Below are 18,281 nucleotides of genomic sequence, written 5' to 3' on the forward strand. Positions count from 1 at the left end.
AATTTTTTTTTTTTTTTTTTTTTGAGTTGGAGTCTCACTCTTGCCACCCAGTCTGGAGTGCAGTGGCACACTCACAGACACCTCGGCCTCGACCTGCTCTGCTCCAGCGATCCTTCCACCTCAGCCTTCCAAGTAGCTGGAACTAGAGATGTACACCAGCATGCCCGGCTAGTTTTTGTGATCTGTTGTAGAGAGACAGTTTCACCAAGTTGCCCAGGCTGGTCTCGAATCCCCCGAACTCAGGCAATCCTCTTGCCTCAGTCTCCCAAAGTGCTGGCATTACAGGCTGAGCCACCACATGTGGCCCTTCATGATATTTTTATCTCTGGATTCTCCATTGGCTCACGAGATCTTCTGGGCCTTAATAAGAAACTTCTGCTCCCAGTCTCTTGTGTGCTTTTATGGGCACAGGCCAAAACAATAGTCTGCATTGCTTGCATCCCCCCATGTCCTCCCTTTTTTGGGGCAGGCCACAGTGAACTTCTCTTGCCCAATGGCAGGTGTCTGATTGCATCAGTTTAGGTAGCTTTGGAAGAAGACTGGAAATGTCAGACCTTCACTCTGAACTGTACAACCCTCCAGTGATGTGGAGAACATGGCCTCACCTCTTGTCACATCTTTCCACTTGCCATCTGGCTTGAGTTGACCTACCTAGAGGTTACTCCCAGATGTGAACAAGGGAAAAAAGTTCTCGTGGGTACCTTTATTTAATCTTGGAGTAGTAGGCAATTGGTGAACAAAATGACAGGTTAAATAGGCAGCAGGAATAAAAATTTTGAATCTTGGATTTCACCAGCTATCTGTGGTTCCACCGTTGTTGGCCTGGTCCGTGAGCTTGTTAATATGTGTTTTTAAGTCTGATAAACCATATATTTTATGATTTATGCCTCCCTCTGTATTTATTAATTTATCTGTGCTTTTGTTTAATAGTCAGCTGTTGAGTACCTGCTATATGCCTTACACTGTGTTGGATGCTGGGGTCAAAAATATTATTAAAACATGACCCTGCCCTCACAGGTTTGAGTAGTAAAGACAGACATGTAAACGAAGTATAGTAATGCTGTTTGGATATATGATGTCATAGTAACACCACAGGAGCCTAAAGTAGATGTCTCTAACTCTACTTCAAGGAGGGAGGGAAAGAAAGACACAGTGATGTAGGCACTGAAGGAAGACTGCAGCTTTCCTAGATGCATAAATGAAGAACAGCATCCCAGACAGCCAGAAGAACATATGCAAGATGTGAGGAAAGAAGAAGCCGCATATCAAAGCGGGGGCCTCAGTAGCTCAGAGTGGCAACCGATGCAGGGCGTACATAGCTGATGAAGTCAGATAATAGTCAGTTAGCTCATGTGGAACCGTGTATTTTATACCAAGCCATTTGCCCCTTATCCTACAAGAAGTGAATAGCTATTATGGGCTCTTCATTAGGAGAGTGACACAGTCAGATTGTCATGATAGAGAAACAATTCAGGTGACAGGATGGTAGAGCAATGGAACTTGGAATGAGAGGGGAAGCGAGGAGAAGGCTGTTGTAGGAGAGCTTGTGAGCAGTGAGGTAAGACAAAGCAATAAGGATGGATAATTTATTACAGAGTGATTATTTAGGAGGCAGAATCACTAATTATTAATGCATATGTAGAATAAAGCGGAGGAACCAAGATTCATTCCTGAGTTTCACCCTTAGACTCCAACATGGAAAATTGTGTCGTTAACAGAAACTGAAAATACAAGAGTGTGGTAGTGTGGAAAGGGTGTTGGGTGGAGGGATGGGGCGGAAGAAGAGATGATACATTGACTTTAGGAATTTGAGTGTCGGATGGTTATAAAAGATCTGTGTGGATATGTCTGATGGGCAATTAGAAATGTGAATCAGAAGATGTCAGACTAATTTTAACAATTTTATGTACAGGGTAAAGTGTAAACAAATCATTAGCCTCCTCCCACAGGATCTGTCAGCAAAGCAGTACAAATGATAACCGTCTCTTAAGTTCACAGACACTGGAGACAGGAAATCCATCCTCCACTTATCTGACATATTCCTATAAGTGGAGGTTATCTTATTTTTTGAGCATTTTATGTAATTTTCAGTTGGGTATTAAATGATATTGGCCATGGGCTTTTATCACCTCATTCATTCTGCCTGGCTAAGAGTCATGCTCCACAATGTAGTGAAGCTCAGAGATGATCAATTGGAACTTCTCTCTCTTCACTGCATCTTCTTATCAATAGTCATAGCAACCCTTAGCAAGAGTATAAAAGACAAGCAATCGCTGTGTCTCCTTTTGTACATGGCCTTAAAAGGAGACTTGTAGAAAAAATACTGTAATCATTATTAGAGTCATAAACACAACCTAAACACCTGGTGTTTGCATCCTAGCTCTGACAGTTGCTAATTGTTTGGCTTTGAGCAAGTTCCTTAGCTGCTCCTGCAGCTTGGGGTTTGTTTGTCTGTTCATTTATTTTAGAGATAGCCTTTAACTCCTGGGTTAAGCAACCTTCTAACTCCTGCCTCCCAAGTAGCTGGGACTACAGACACACACCACCATGCCTGGCTAATTTTGGGGGTTTTTAAAAAAATTTTTTGTGAAGACAGAGCCTCACTATGTCGCCCAGGGTGCTCTCAAATTTATGGCCTCTAGCTATCCTCCTGCCTTGACCTCCCAGAATATTGGGATTACAGGTGTGAGCCACCATGCTTGACCTATTTGCTTTTTAACATTTTATTTTATGTCATATTTTAAAATTCCTTCTTTTGAAAGTTTGTAACATATAAAAAAATTCAAGAATAGTACAATGAATACCCATAAGCCCTGTACCCATATTTATCCACTGTCAATATTTTGCGCCTCTCTCTCTCTCTGTGAATCTCTCTCACTTGAGAGATTCTTTGTTGTTGCTAAACCATTTGAGAGATAATTGCAGATAACACAGAACTATACCCCAATTAATTCAGTATGAATCTTCTAAGAAGGGCATTCTCCCACACAAACCCAATATAGTAATCACACTCAGGAAATTTAACATGAATATAGTACTAATAGTCAATCTATTAGTCTATTAGTTATCTAATAGTCAATCAGTATTCAAATTTCCCTAGTTTTGTGAATAATGTCCTTTATAACTGGAGGAATTTTTTTGTTCTCTTTTCATTTTATGATTCTGGAATCTGGTAAGAATCTCACAGTGCATTTCATTCTTACTTCTTTTTAGTCTCCTTGAATCTAATGAAGTTCTCCAGCTTTTTTTTATTGTTATTGATTTTTTTTCAGGACACTGACAGTTTTTCAGAGTTCAGGATATTTATCTTACACAGTGTTCCACAGCTTGGATTTGTCTAATCCCTTTCTCCTAAACAGGCTCATTGTAAGCATTTTTGGCATGAATACCACACAGGTGATGTGGTGTTTCTTATCTTTTTTGAGACTTAGTTTGCACCTCATGGGAAATTATAATTCAATGAACCAAAGTAGGTATAGTGCCTCGTATATTCTACAGCATGAAGCCGGCCTTCGTGGCTGTGGATACTGACATAAAGGCAGGCCACCTTGGTGTAGCTGAGAGATTCCATTTGGAAGCCAGAAGATGTTAAATGATCACAGTGGTTGATAATGCCAATAACTATGGAAGGGGAAATGGGGAGGAAGGGGAGGTGATGGTACTTTATATGGATGGGAGCATGAAGCAAACATTTGTACTTTTGTGGTTTTTGCCTTGCTGCTATATCCTCCCCACAGGATGTGTGCCCCATCCCTGTGCCCACCCAGCCAAAGTAGGTAGGTTCTCCCTTCCGATCACACTGGAGAGGAGGATGACATGAAACAGCCCTGAATTATTCACTGGGTTTGCATTAGTGTCCAGCATAAAAACACTAAGAGGAAATGTGCTTAACTTCCGCTTTTGGTTTATATATCTCTGCCTCTGTTTGCCTGGGAAATCCCCCAGTAAAAACTCCAGCAGTTTTCCTAACGGAAATAGGTTTATCACACTTTGCGATTTTTAGTGGGAAACTGGCATCTTTTCCTGCTTTGCAGGCATTGATTCATCATTTACTTAGCTTTAACTTGTTAAAAAATGGACTGAGTCACTGTCAGAAGTCAGGAAGGGTCCACCACATCTACCCAGTTAGCATCCAATTCTTTGATCCTTACCACCATAAAATAAAAATAAATGCAAGTTCTCTCAGTTTGACGAGGTTCCATTTTTATTTTGAAATATTATCTGAATGACAGATCATTTCAGTGATTTAAGCAGTACTGTACCACATCACCTAATGTTGATTTAAACTTATTATGGGAAGAGCTGTTTTACTGTGTCATGTTGAACGAGCTTGTGGTGCTTTATGTCTATGACAGTGGTTTCCCATGAGAGGAACTTGGCATCTTTGGAAACGTTAATTCATTGGATTTCATAGTATGTCTGTTAGACCATGGTAAACAAAAATATTGATGGGAGTCTCTTTTTGAAATGGAGAAATCTTGCAGTCCCAAGAATAAGTCCCCTGGGTTTGTGCTGCCCATCTTGTATAAGAGAATGTCAGCTACCTCTCTTCATTCTGAATAAGGCCACAAGCATGGTGTGCTCTGTCATGCAAGCAACAGAGCTAAGGAGGCTTATGGATTGACCACATTGCAGAAACTTATAAAAAGACTTCCTATGAGCCCCACTTCTGAGTCAGAGAAGACTGAAATAAAAGTGTGAATATAGGGGGAAAACAAAGTGTATTTTCTATCCTCTCACTCAACAACAGTCAACATAGAACATTTCTGTGACAAGATAGATGTGTGGGATTTTTCCCCACCCACCAAGCAAGCTATCAATCTTGAATAGTGTACTCTCATTTCAATCTTTTCTGACACTACCTGGAGACAGCACCAGATCACAAGGTTGAGGACTCAATCCCACAAGATTGCTGCCCACTTCCAATGCCAGTCACAAGCTGCTGGTTATTTTGCCTGTGCTTCTGGCCAATTGGCTATACATCAGGGTTCTCACAGTTCTCTCCTTGGGTTTAATTTGCTAGAACAGCTTACAGTACTCAAGGAAACATGTGCTGATTTACTAGAAAGGATACAAATGGAAAGATACATTGGGCAAGGCATGTGGGAAGGGGCATGGAACTTCCATGCTGTTTCCAGGCTCTCTGTCCTCCAGGAACCTCCATGTGTTCAGCTATATGGAAGCTTTCTGAACCCAGTCATCTTAGGTTTTTATGGACCATTTATTACACAGGCATGATTGATGAAATCATTGGCCATTGTTGATCCACTTAACCTTTGGCCCCTCTGCCTTTGGAGGTTGGAGGGTGGGGCTGAAAGTCCCAACTCTGATCTTGCCTTGATATTTTCAGTGACCAGCCCCATCCTGAAGCTACCCAGGGGCTGTCAGCCATCAGTCAACTCATTAGCATACAAAGAGACATTGCTTTGGAGATTCTAAGGATTTTCAGAGTTGTATGCCAGGAATGGGGAGGAAGATCAAATATACATTTCATAATATTACAGAAAGAAAGGATGTAGTCTCATTGGGGAGTATGCATTCTAATACATAAATCAACAGCAGAAAATGTTAGAAATAATTGTACTTGAGAAAGTAGTTAAAGAGTCTTTACCCAATAAAGACTGCCAGTTGCTTGAGTTCCTGTGGAGTACTAGGAAGCCATACTGTTTTCACTCATAATTATTTCAGATGTGGCATTGCTAGAATTCTAGGCATTTTATAGATGTGTAGTCTTTCTATGCCTTTCAGTAACCAGGACTAACTTTTTCATGGGTTTGATTTTCTAATTCAGGGTTCCCCAACCCCTGGCCCATGCCTGTTAGGAAGCAGGCTGCACTGCAGGAGGTAAGCAATGAGCAGAGCTCCACCTCCTGCAGCAGCATTTGATTCTCACGTACCCTATTGTGAACTTTGTGAGCTGAGCATGCGAAGGATCTAGGTTGCACACTCCTTATAAGAAGATAATGCCTGATGATTTCCTCCTACCCCTTACCTATGGAAAAATTGTCTTCCACAAAACCGCTCTCTGATGCCAAAAAAGGTTAGGGGTCATCAGGAACATAGTGTTGCTTGCCTGGATGCAAAGGGGTCAAAGACAGCAACCATTTTCTTTGTAATGGCTTTGCAATTCTGTAACTTAGTTTGCTTGTTTCTGCATCTTAATTCTGGCTTTATCTCTGTCTAAAGACTTCACTTCTCTTCTAATCCTTGAGCCTTGAAACTCAACTTCATTCTCAGCCCAGGAAGCCTCCTCTGCCTTTTACAACTCACAGAATCAAGACCCCCTGACAAACCCTTTAGTTCTTATCATCTGTTTCATGTGTTTACCATTTACCAGATGTCACCAAGATAAATGAATTAATAGATTTTAGAGGGCAGGAACCTTAAGCTTTCTGCTAACCTCCAGAGTGCCTCATGCTGAGTAACACACTAATAGGTGTTGTGGAAGAAAAAGACCAATGAGGGGAATACTAGGAAATAGGTCATTGTCAACTCCCAACCACCAAGCGGGTGGTTCCCAGAAAGCAACGATTTCCTTAATTTATTGGTCAGAAAGGCAGTGGCCCTAATTCTCAAAGTTCTTACTATCTTGGATAACCTGTATATTTGATACAATACATGGCTGCTCTGTTATATACATTCATGCACACGCACACATGTTGCTAGAGGTCCCTTGCCATCATCTATTTCTGGGTTTTCTACATTGCTTCCTTGAGGTCTTGAATACTACTAATGTGTGATACTCTTCACTCTGTCTTCTTTGCATGTGTAACATGTGAACAGGTCAAAACTAGGTTTGCTACTGTGTTGTTTGTTCCTTCTCAGGACTTTCTGAGCAACCAAGGACATTGATACCCTTAACCACTCAGATTTTTCACAGCCTTACACACACACACACACACACACACACACACACACACACATACACACACTGCATAATTTTTCCTCACTCTTCTTAACCTCCTAGTATATGTGCAATAATCATACATATCATATCAAATATTAAAGCTTATCAAAATCTATCCCAGCATTGGGGGTTTACTTGTTTATTGAGTTTTTAGCTTATCTCATCTTTGTGTACCAGGCAATATGCACCAGGCATGCCACTGAGCATGTTGTGGTTAACACGAGCCCTGCCCTCTCAGAGCATCCAGTCTGACAGGAGATAATCAAGCCAATGGACAACCATAACTTAGAGTATTTTGAAGGGGTGATACAGAGAGCTGCAGAGGCATACAAAAAGAACACATAATCCAGAAGAGGCAGAACTAGAGAAAGAAGTGCTGAAGGTCTACGGGCCACACTATATGTACCATAAGGGTTGTATTCAAAAGCTAAGAGGGAAACGAGCTGGCAAGGGTGAAGCTTGGAGAAATAACCTCATCAACCATGTTAAGGAGTTTGGACTTTATTTTGAGGACATGAACTTGTGTGTTTGGCCAATTAGGGTACTGTAGTAACTCTAGCAGTATTCCAAATGCCTCTCTAGTCTGTTATATCCCCCACAAAGAGTTCAGAATGCATTCTGTGCCTGACAGAAGAAAAAAAAGACCAAGAATGGAAAAATGGGTCATCTGGGCCTCGAGCAGCCAAAGGCTGTCTTTTGTACCTCCTAGACTCGTGAGGTCAGCACAGTGGGTTTTATGTTATTTTCCTTTTTAATACCATTTGTAAACACAGTTCTGTCCCTTGCAATTCGAAACTTGCATTTTATGTAGTCATGACCTATGAGAGTTTTGGAAAGTCACTGAGTGTGAAAAAAAATTACCTTCATGTAGAAGACAAAGTAATAAACACCTGGAAATTAGAGCTCTAATATCAGCAATAACTTCGCTTTGCCTGTCTCTGTTACATCAGAGAAGACTTGGATATGACTAAGAGTTGTCCACATGACAGTGTGTTATCATATAGTTGCAGTTTTCTCAGCAAGCACTGTTCTGAAGGCTCCTTGACATGCATCTTAAACACTTTCCCATGTGTATAGAAACATACCTAACTGACAGGGTAACAGATAGACACAAGCAAGTCAACACACACACATAAGCCTCATATAGGCCTCCAAACTCCATTTGTATTGTACATGGCCTCTATGGTCTGACCTTAGCCAAATTCACCTACTGTTATTCCCCTTGTTGAATCTGCTCTAGCCACAGTGGTCTTCTTAGTGTTTCTAGAAAATACCAGCTAATCTCACCTCAGGGCTTTTGCACTTGTTCCTGAAACCTGAAAGCCACTTTCAGCAGAACTTCATACGACTTGTGCTTTCATTTCTGGTGTCTGCTCAAATGTTACCTCTTCAGAATGCCCTTTCTTGATAACTTTATCTAAAACTTTCCTTCCTTGGCCTCTTTTTACTCTTTAACTCTGTTTATTTTTCTTCATTGACCTATCGCCTCCTGAAATTGCACTATTTGTTTACTGATCATTTACATTCTGTCACAAAGGAAACCATCTGAGCACAGAGACTATGTTAAGAGGACAGCTACGTTGTTCAGAATGCTTAACCCTCAGTGCTGTTAAGAAAACATTTTGGGGAATGAATGAGTATGAATGAAAGGGAGGAATACTATGATTTCCTCCATTATTTCTGGGAATGGTGAAAGTCACCCTGAGCATGTGATTGCTGGTCTACCATCTTTTCCGAGCCAGTTCATGGGAAGGCAGGAGACACTGTTGTGAGCCTACATAGGGTGACCCCTAAGCAAACAGCTCAACTCCTGGTTCTAATATTTGTTCACAAAATATTATTCTCTACTTAAAATTTTTTTTATTTTGAAAAGTAGTGGTTCTTCTTTTTAGATTAAATATAGTCTTGCATCAGAATCTAGTAGTAAGAGGTCTGTAAAAACAACTAATTTTTTTAAGTGCCGAGGAAGCCAAATCAACTACCTTTTTGTTTTGTTCCCACATCCCAAACAAATCATCTCAAGTTAAGCCCAAAATGATGTTTTCTTAGTTTTCTTGCATTTTTAGTCAGGAAAGTGAGCCATGAAATTATAACAATATAGACTTGTAAAATAGAATTCCTTTTCTTGCATCCCCTACTTTAGTATATTAGCATGAAGCAACCATGGAGATCATACTAAGCCATATATTATTCTAGCATGTCAGTGTGCTCTTGTCCTATGCTGTCTCTGAAACAATAAATCATATGGAGCCAGAATTCTCAAAGTGAAAGCCCATAAGACATTCTAGCCTGAGTCAAGACATCCATATATTACAAAGTGCCTCCACTTTGATATAGAGCAAGCTGTTCAAAGGAAAGCCTCTATTTAATGTTTTAATGGTGTGATCTCGAAATCATCATGGTCTTCTTCTCTCCTCCTAAGTAGGGACAATGGGAGACTTAGTGGCTCAGAGACTATATTTTTGCAAATGAAGGACTGTGTTTGTTAGTGATAAGGATACCATTGAGGTGAGCAGAAACCAAGAGAAAAATTTCTTTGGATATTTTTTATTTTTGTATTATTTTTATTTTAGATATGTGGGGTACAATTCAGGATTAGGTACATAAGTAGTCATCCTATAGGTGGAGTTTGGGCCTCCCATTGACCCTTACCTGGTTTGGGATCATGTACCCTTATTGATATTACGTGCCCCCAACCTCCTCTGGCGGTGTCCAACTACTGCCAGTCCCTTTCTTGTAGTATTATAATAAATGTTCAGGATCCACTTATAAGTGAGAACATGTGGTACTCAGTTCTTTGTTTCTGTGATAGATCACTAAGTGTTATAGACTCTAAATCCACCCAAGTTTCTGCAGAGTCCATAATTTTGTTCTTCTTTATGGCTGTGTAATATTCCATCGTGTATATGTACCACTTTTTAAAATCTAGTCCACTTTCGATGGGCAGCACAATTGGTTCCATGTTTTTGCTATTGTGAATAATGCTGCAATAAACATATGTATGCAAGTATATTTTTTATAGTATGGTTTGAGTTCCTCTGGGCATATTCCCAGAAGGGGGATTGCTGGGTCACATAGAAGGTTGATTTTTAGATCTTTTAGAAATCACCACACTGTTTTCCATGGAGGTTGTACTAATTTACACTCCCACCACCACTATAGAAGTGTTCCCTTTTCTCTGCATTCTGTCCGGCATCTATTGTTTTTGAGTTATCAATGATGGCCATCCTGACTGGAGTTAGGTGGTATCTTAGTGTGGTTTCAGTTTGCATTTCTTTAATGATTAGTGAGGCTGAACAGTTTTTTATTTATTTCTTGGCTGCTCGTATGTCCTCTTTTGAGAAGTGTCTATTAATATCTTTTGCCCACTTTTTTTATAAGGCTGTTTGTTGTTTTCCTTTCGGCACGTTTGAGTTCCTTGTAGATCTGGATGTTAGGCCTTTGCCAGATATACAGTTGGCGCATATTTTTCCCATTCTGTGGGCTGCCTCCCCACTCTCTTGATGGTTTCTTTTGCTTTGCAGAAGCTTTTCAGTTTGATGAGGTCCCACTTGTCTATCTTATCTCTTGTGGCATGGGCTTTTGGGGTTTTGATCAGGAATTGGTGGCCTATTCCAATTTCTGTAAGGGTGTCTCTTTTGTTTTCTAAGATTCTTATAGTTTGAGGTCTTATGTTTAGGTCTTTGATCCATTTAGAGTAGATTTTTGTGTCCTTTTCTGAGAAATAGTCTTTGACTTCTTTTTTTGTTTAGTTGAAAGGAGAAAAAAAATTCTGATTTGGTTATCCTTCTCCTGAGAATAAATTATTAGGCTCATTCTCTTGAATAAATATATTCCCACCAGAACCAGGAACTGTGAAAATATGATATCTGACTGGACATGTGTACCGATTGGGTGATGTTTCATCTACCTGGCCTCAAGAATTGGCCCCGAGTTGGGAGCCAAGTCTGTGGAACCAGTACTGTGTTCAACAGAGTTCTTCAACAGCAATGACCCACATTTGTTAAGTATTCATCTTTGCATAGTACTAGATAAGGTGCTGAAGATATAATACAAAATAGCAAATATCTGAGAATTTACATTCTTTCCATCTGTAAGAGCCAAGAGCCTCTTTAATTGTGAATTTTAAAAATGCATGCTGTTGCTTTCAGTGCATTTCTCTAGTCAAATGTTGAGTCTTATCTTCAAGAGAAGGTACAGAAAATTCCTTGGAGATTACTACAATAGTTACCTGATATTCTGTAGATGAAAAAAAAATACACATATAGACAGCACATGTTATTACTGACTGAACCACCACCCAGCTAGTTTCTTTTCAAATTTATGGATTATATTGACTTTTAAAGTCTTATTTGACAGTGACTTTCAAAGACACTTGACCATACTTGGCAGGAATGCTGCATTTGAAGTTGGTTCTCCAAGTTCTTTGGGTGCCTTCAAGAGACTTGTGCTTGCATTTTGAAACCATAAGACAGGTATTAGAGAGTCCATTTTTTATTTACTATGCCCCCTTTTCTCATGTTTAGACAAAAATAATACTTTTTTGTCCTCATTTCTCATCTGGCATTCTCATTACACTCTCTTCTGAAAGTTTTTCTTTCATCTAATGCATTCTATCGCAAAGCAGATTGAATACTGTCTGACACCATGCTGAACAAGAGCAAGATTTTTCCCTTTGCCGCAGGACCGTGATTTAATCCCCTTGCTTTGACCTACTCAGAGCAGTCCCAGGGATGATATCATTGCAGATTTTTTTTCATAGCAGAATTTTTTATATCAAATGTCTGGGACCACTCTGGATACGTTTTCTTGAGTTCAGTGCTTTTTTTAAAAAGAGGATTTGGCAGAATCAGACTTTTCTTCCCTCTCTCCCTATTGTGACAACATCTGAAATAGACAAACAACTGAGTCACAGCCAATTCTGGAGTCAAGATATTCCAGAAAACTCCTGCTCTTAGTCCTGCATAATTCTCTTTTCTGTCATACCCTAGATGTTCTCCCCTCCTCCCTTTTCATTTCCACAGATGAGAAATATTGCAATGCCCTGGGCCCTATTTCAGCATTTACAAGAAAAAAAAACACACTTCTCTTCTGTGGGCAATGATTACCTTGTTTTCTTGACTTACAACTTGCTCCCTCTACCCAAGTGGAAAAACTTTCTTCCAGAACACTCTGTCCTTCCTATTTCCTACAAAGCCTCACTCATGATGGTATATATACGAGAGCCTCTTTCAACAACCTTGGTGATTATTTCATGTACAGCCAACTTCGCAGCCCCCATTTTGTCATTCTGGATGGAGGCAATCATTTTTGAGTCTTGGTCTTGTCCAACTTGATTAATTTTTTCCAGTTAATATTGACCCAGTCTCTCATAAGGAGATGGAAACACTAAGCCCTTCTAGGGGACAAATTCAGCTCTTTGACTATTTGGGGACTGAGTCCTCAGACAGACATACAACTCTTGTCCTGCTTTGGTCCTGCCCAGATGGACAGTGTTGCAATTACCCACACTTCCCAGCGGCCGTTTCTTCATTACTGCAAGCTGGTCTTGATTGTCTCAGAAGCCGAATTCAATTTGCAGTTCCCCCAGTAACGTGCTGTGATTCATTTGGGGACAAATCTGGATTGAACTGAGTCCAAGTGTCTCTTTTGTGAGACAGAAGGGAAGTATAAGTAGATACTATAGTCACCCAGATGAGTCAGCCAGGAATTCATGAAGTGATTCATAAATCGTTATAAAGACCACTAAAGTCTGCTAAAATGGAGCGCTGTCTGGCTATACAAAGTGGGGTATTATCATTGGGGGGTTTTTTTAGATGTTAAATCAGATGTGAAATCCTTAAAACTGTGCTTTTCTTTTTAGGTTTTGAAAAGGATTCCTTTTTTTCCCCCTCTGCAGTCGGCCAACTGCTAAAGCCATTTTTCATTGATTAGTTTTCACAGATGAATTTTAAAACCACCACAGATGATACCCTGCAATTCTTTGGGGAAATAAAAAATACCTCCCCAAATCCATCGTAGACTAGTTTGTATCCATTATTTCTACTCCCTGGCAGCAAATCAATAATATTTTTCGTGTGAATACAATGAAACAAGCTGTTCTAACGCATCCTTCCTTCTTTGGGAGGTCTGCAGCCGCCGAGGAAGAGACGGGGGAAGAACCATCCAGAACACATACCAGCATTTAATCTAGTTGATCATGTAAACACATAAATTCCTTCTTTTCAAAGTGTTAACCCCCAGAGCAGCGCTGAAACACACACACAACCACAGTGCTGGCTAGAACGGCTTGTAAGTACTGCACAGATGAAGAGAAGTAAAGAAACGTTTATTATGTGCTTGACTTGTAACACAATCTACTAGTGAATTTTTTCAAAGATCCTTTGTCTCTGATCCAAGAGAATTTAAAAAATTAATTTAGTTAAAGAAATAAATCTATAAGTTGATATAGAAACACTTGGGACTTAAGGACAGGGAAAAGGGCCCTATCTGAAAGGAGTCATCCAACTAGAAAGACTAAAGGTACACACTATCTTGTGCATGAAGAATTCCAGTTCAGGGTTGAGCAAATTCATCAACATAAACTGAGCAGCACTTGCATTGCTAGATTTTTTTTTTGTAAAGGTATTAAAATTGCTGGTATGCCTTTCCATCAGCCTGAGATAAAAATTAGAAGCTCAGAAGCCCTTGGGGGTTCGCTTTTATTCCTCTCGCTCCCATCCCCTGCTTGCTTTGCAGCTCCACTAGAAAGGTTTTTCTTACCCTTGTGACTTGAAGCAAATCATTTCACCTATATGGACCTCTTTTTTTCTTATCCCAAAAGGCGGCACTCCAGTACCCCTTCCAGCTAGAACATTCTATAATTGTATGAATTTGTGAAGTCAAGATACTCCATTAGAAAACTCAGTACCCCAAGACATGAGACCCTTACACATGATCAAGACTAAATGCGCTTAGAACTAGAATATTAACCAGATGGATAAATACGCCACTTTCTTTGAGCCTTGTTTTCCATATCTGAATAGTCAAGGGAGTAGATATTTTTAAATAATTCTGTAGGGTACGATGGCCACTTGTATACCTAATCCTGAATTGTACCCCACATTTTTAAAATAAAAAAAAGAATTCTATAAGTGTTCTAATATGGTGCTAGAAGTACAGTGTTATACAGCCCTCAAGCACTGGGGTACATGCTAATGTCAGGGATGCCTTAAATGCGCATTCTGTTTAGACCAGTCATTTCATAAACATGTACTGATCACCCACAAGTCATCAGGCATGTATTAAGTACTGTGCTATCCTTGACTTCCCAATTTAAAATTTTTCCTAATATACTTTCACCCTTTGCTATCTTATCCTTTATTTTCCTCCTTAGCATTCATTTCCTCTAACCCAGTACATAGTTTGCTTACTTAAATTTTCTCACTGTTTGTTTCCCCTCACTAAAAATACAAGTTCCACAAATACAGAGATATGTGTTCTTTGTTGCTCTATCCCTAGTGCTTAGAAATAGTGTCACGCATTTGGTCGGTGCTTAATAGATATCTCTTGAAGTGTTATCTCACATCTTACAATCCTCAGTGAGAACTGAGATTGTCTTTATTTTACACTTGAAATTGGTGCTGGGAGGAGCTAGGGAATTCACTCAAGATTACGCAACTTGTAAGGAACAGAGTCATGATCCAAGCCCAGGTAGGTGTGACTCCTGCCCTGTTCGTCTTCTACTTCGTCCATCTGCTTGTCCTGCCATACCCACATGGACCTCAGCAGTCTACGTGACTCGATTGGGACTTGTTGATCTGTAGAACAGTCTAAGATTGAGTGCTGCCAGCCCACCACACTGCAAGTTGAGGAATTTGATAACAGAGGGTGGGGGTTGGGAAAGAAAGGAAGGAGAGTGGCCAAGTAAATATCCCCAAATAATCAGGCATCCTCTGAGGTGTGTATAAATATATATTTGCCAAAACCTTGTAAGTGTGTCCCTACCAGAGAATTGTTTTAATGAGGTTTTAAAACTTGTACCCCACCCTTTTTTTCTTGGTAAATCATTGCTCTTGTTAAATTTATACAAATCCTCCACCAAATGAGTGGAAATGGTTGACTTAGTTCTCTGGTTTGCTTTTGTATGATCTGTTTCTGGTAAGCAGTGATTTTTTTTTTTTCCTGGTCTGTTATGGGCCTCTTTACAGAGTAATCATCTGTCATTTCAAAGAAATATAAAAAGCTAAAGAAGAGACGAGTAAGCTGTGTACAGTGAAGTCTTTAAAATGTCAACTGCAGATCGGCAGCTGGGAAACAGGGTTAGACCTAGAAAAGATTTCAGAAGGTCTCGCTTCTGGCTCTTGCACATGCTATAACTCAAGATGAATGAGACTGATGTCACCTTGGTCTGACATAATTCAGGAATGAGATATTCCATAGGGAAAAAAATTGCAAATAACTACAATTTATCCTCAGCATCCAAATTTTGGGTTCATTTACTTTAGCGTCAAAAACATTAATTCACACAGAATTTAAAAACTCACACAGAAACTCACACAGAAACAAAGATCTGAATATCACATGTTCTCACTCATAAGTGAACCTTGAACAATTATCATAATACTATAAGAAAAGGATTGGCAGTAGTGGGAAACTGCCGGGGGGAGGAAAGGCGGGATTAGCAGTAGTGGGAAACCTCAAGGAGAGTGGGGGCCACACCTCATCATCAAGCGTACCTGCATAACCAACGTTTGTATACCTAACCCTGAATTGTACCCTACATCTTTAAAATAAAAAAAAATTTTTTTTGAACTCACTTTCTGGGGACAGAATATCCAGAGCATATTCATTTTGATATTTTTGTGTATTTAAAAAAAATAAGGTTGGAAAACAGGTGCTGGCGCTTAGAAAATAGGGTTCTAAGGCCCCTACCCTACCTTCAACAATAGTAAGAATGGTTTATGTTTTTCTTAGGGAGCATCTGTTTATGTATACATGTTTTCTATCTGTTTGTTGTTCACTTTTGCATCTAATGACCTCAAGCTACTCTACTCAGTTTCTTGAGTTGTCTTTTTTTTTTTTTTTTTTTTTAATCACTTTCTTAGCATCTTTCTTGTCAAGTGTTGTCAGTGATTATTTTTGGACACTCCCAGGGACCTTGCCTGGAACAACAGGAATCTCTTTCATTTTCCCCATACCTCTCCTGTCCTCTTGCCCCTGATTTTAATTTGCTATTTCTACTCTACTAGGAGTTGGTTAACAAGTAACAAAGTTTTTAAAAATTAAGTTTAAATTGATAGGATATGAAAGATTTTTCAATAAAATATTATAGTGTTTTTAGATGGCAACAAAATTAATTCTGTCTACTGTAATTGAAAATCAGTCCTATTTATACACTCACTTCTTATGCTGGACTTTTTAGTGATTAATTCTTATTTACTTCCTTTTTTCTTAGCAATTGTCTGAATCGTCATGATCACTTCCTGTTACAGTTTATTTCCTTATACATATAAAAGTTAAAACTTTTGTACTATTTATTTCCTTTCCAAATCAAAGCCTACTTTAAGTGTATATTTGACTTAGAATAGCTTATATTTAAATTATTACTAATATTTTATATGGGATGATATTCTATGTTTTGAAATTATATTAACTTTATACCATATGATCTCATTGATTTGAATAACAGAAGAAAATCCAATCAGAATTAGCAAAAAGCAAAATATGGAGTCAGTTAAAGGCATAATATTTTATTCTCCCAGGTCTCTGAGATAGCAGTGCAAAGACCTTGGTGGGTATCTACCATATTTTCTTTCTTTACTCAGTGTTATTATAATGAGTAAGATTTGGTGGCTAAGAAAGCCTGGCCAGTGTTTGGAACTTGCATGAATGAGTAGATAAGGATGATTTGTAATTAGCATATAATTATACTAGAATCACATATTTACAGAATCTATATGTAGATATACTTGCTTAGCCACACATCCCTGTGCCCCATCAGTCCTCAGCAGCAAGAAGGTAGCAGAGGTGCCAGAAGAAAGACTGGGAACCATCTAGGGCATGCTGCATCTTTTATTCCAGAATGAGGAAATAGAATTAGGGAGCCAAAGGATCTTGCTCCTTTGTCCATAAAATGAAATTGAGATGCCAACAACGACTGTTTAATAGTGGTATAGGTTGCCTTGCAATTCAAATCCTCCCTCCCTCCATCCCTGGGGATCTCTTCCAGGGAATTACGGGATTGAGTGGTAATGTAGACTCCTTCTGCCCCTAAAGTCTGTGATCCCACAATTCCTCAGAGTGTACGATTCCTCTCTCCCACAACCTCAGAGCGCATTGTGAGACATGTTAAGGACATGTTCCCCCAGAAAATAGCCTCCATATGAGGAATCCTGGCATAAGAATTTTACTAGATGTTCTCAGGGCATTGCCATGATTTTTTGCTGTTTTTTCTCTCAAGGCTATTCAGCACATCTTTTAAGGATAATTCCAATTAAGATGATATGCTTGTAAAACATATATTTACCCAACACAGGACACTCAGTTACTATTCCTTTTCTGCAGAATGAAAATGCAAATGATCGCTTACACAGGCATCTTAACTCAACTAATTTGTTTAATCCTGCTTACTTCTTTTCTCCAGAGGTTAACGAGTCCAAATCCTCCCTTCTTGGTTCTTACATCAACTTATATAGCCTCATCACACCTCACAAGGGAAATGCAAAAAGGACATGGAATTGTGTTCCCTGCTTTCTTACTGCTGAATACAAATGTAGAAGCTCTGATTTATTAAATATTCTGGTTCAGAATGTTTCCAATCACTTTATATACTTGACTGGTTCATCTTCCCTTTTTATGATCTACGACCCTACACCAAAGCCCAGCAAAGTGAAGTTATTTGTTCCTGTGAAATAAGCAATGCAAGCAGATGGTGACCTAAACATGTTAGGGCAAAACAAAGCCTGTCTTTCTACACAGTGTAAGAAACAACTGATTAAAAGTTTTCAGCTTACTGGAACTTTTTGAGGGAACTAAACAGTTCATCACCAGTATAGTTTTCCTCAAAGTTATTTTGCTGCTTCATTTTATTACATGGACAGACTCCGTGCTCCTTTCTTCACTACACTTGTGCCAGTCACCTGCTGAACTGGCACATCCTTTTGACACACCATTGGACATTGCCAAACTTTACCATTGTTCTCATAAGTACTCCTTCCCTTCGATGCTGGAAACCTTCAATGTTGGAAACTATCATTTTAAACCTAGGAAGTCAGACCCTGCCAATTTTCCTTTACAACTGGAAGGTCAATATGCAGTCATTCATTTTATATCCCAGGTTACTTGATGATATCACCTTATTTAAACTCCAATATGTACCTGGCCCAGAAACTAC

The 18,281-nt window shown here is 39.4% G+C and overlaps 1 protein-coding gene across 2 annotated transcripts in view; it reads left to right on the forward strand.

The window, feature by feature from the left end:
- The window catches only part of GLIS3 (GLIS family zinc finger 3), a 471,312-nt gene that overhangs the window by 423,084 nt on the left and 29,947 nt on the right, over window positions 1-18,281 (forward strand). The window lies entirely within an intron of this gene.

The sequence above is a fragment of the Carlito syrichta genome, unplaced genomic scaffold (assembly GCF_000164805.1).
Source record: "Carlito syrichta isolate Samal-C Ts95f unplaced genomic scaffold, Tarsius_syrichta-2.0.1 Scaffold314834, whole genome shotgun sequence".
NCBI lineage: Eukaryota > Metazoa > Chordata > Mammalia > Primates > Tarsiidae > Carlito > Carlito syrichta.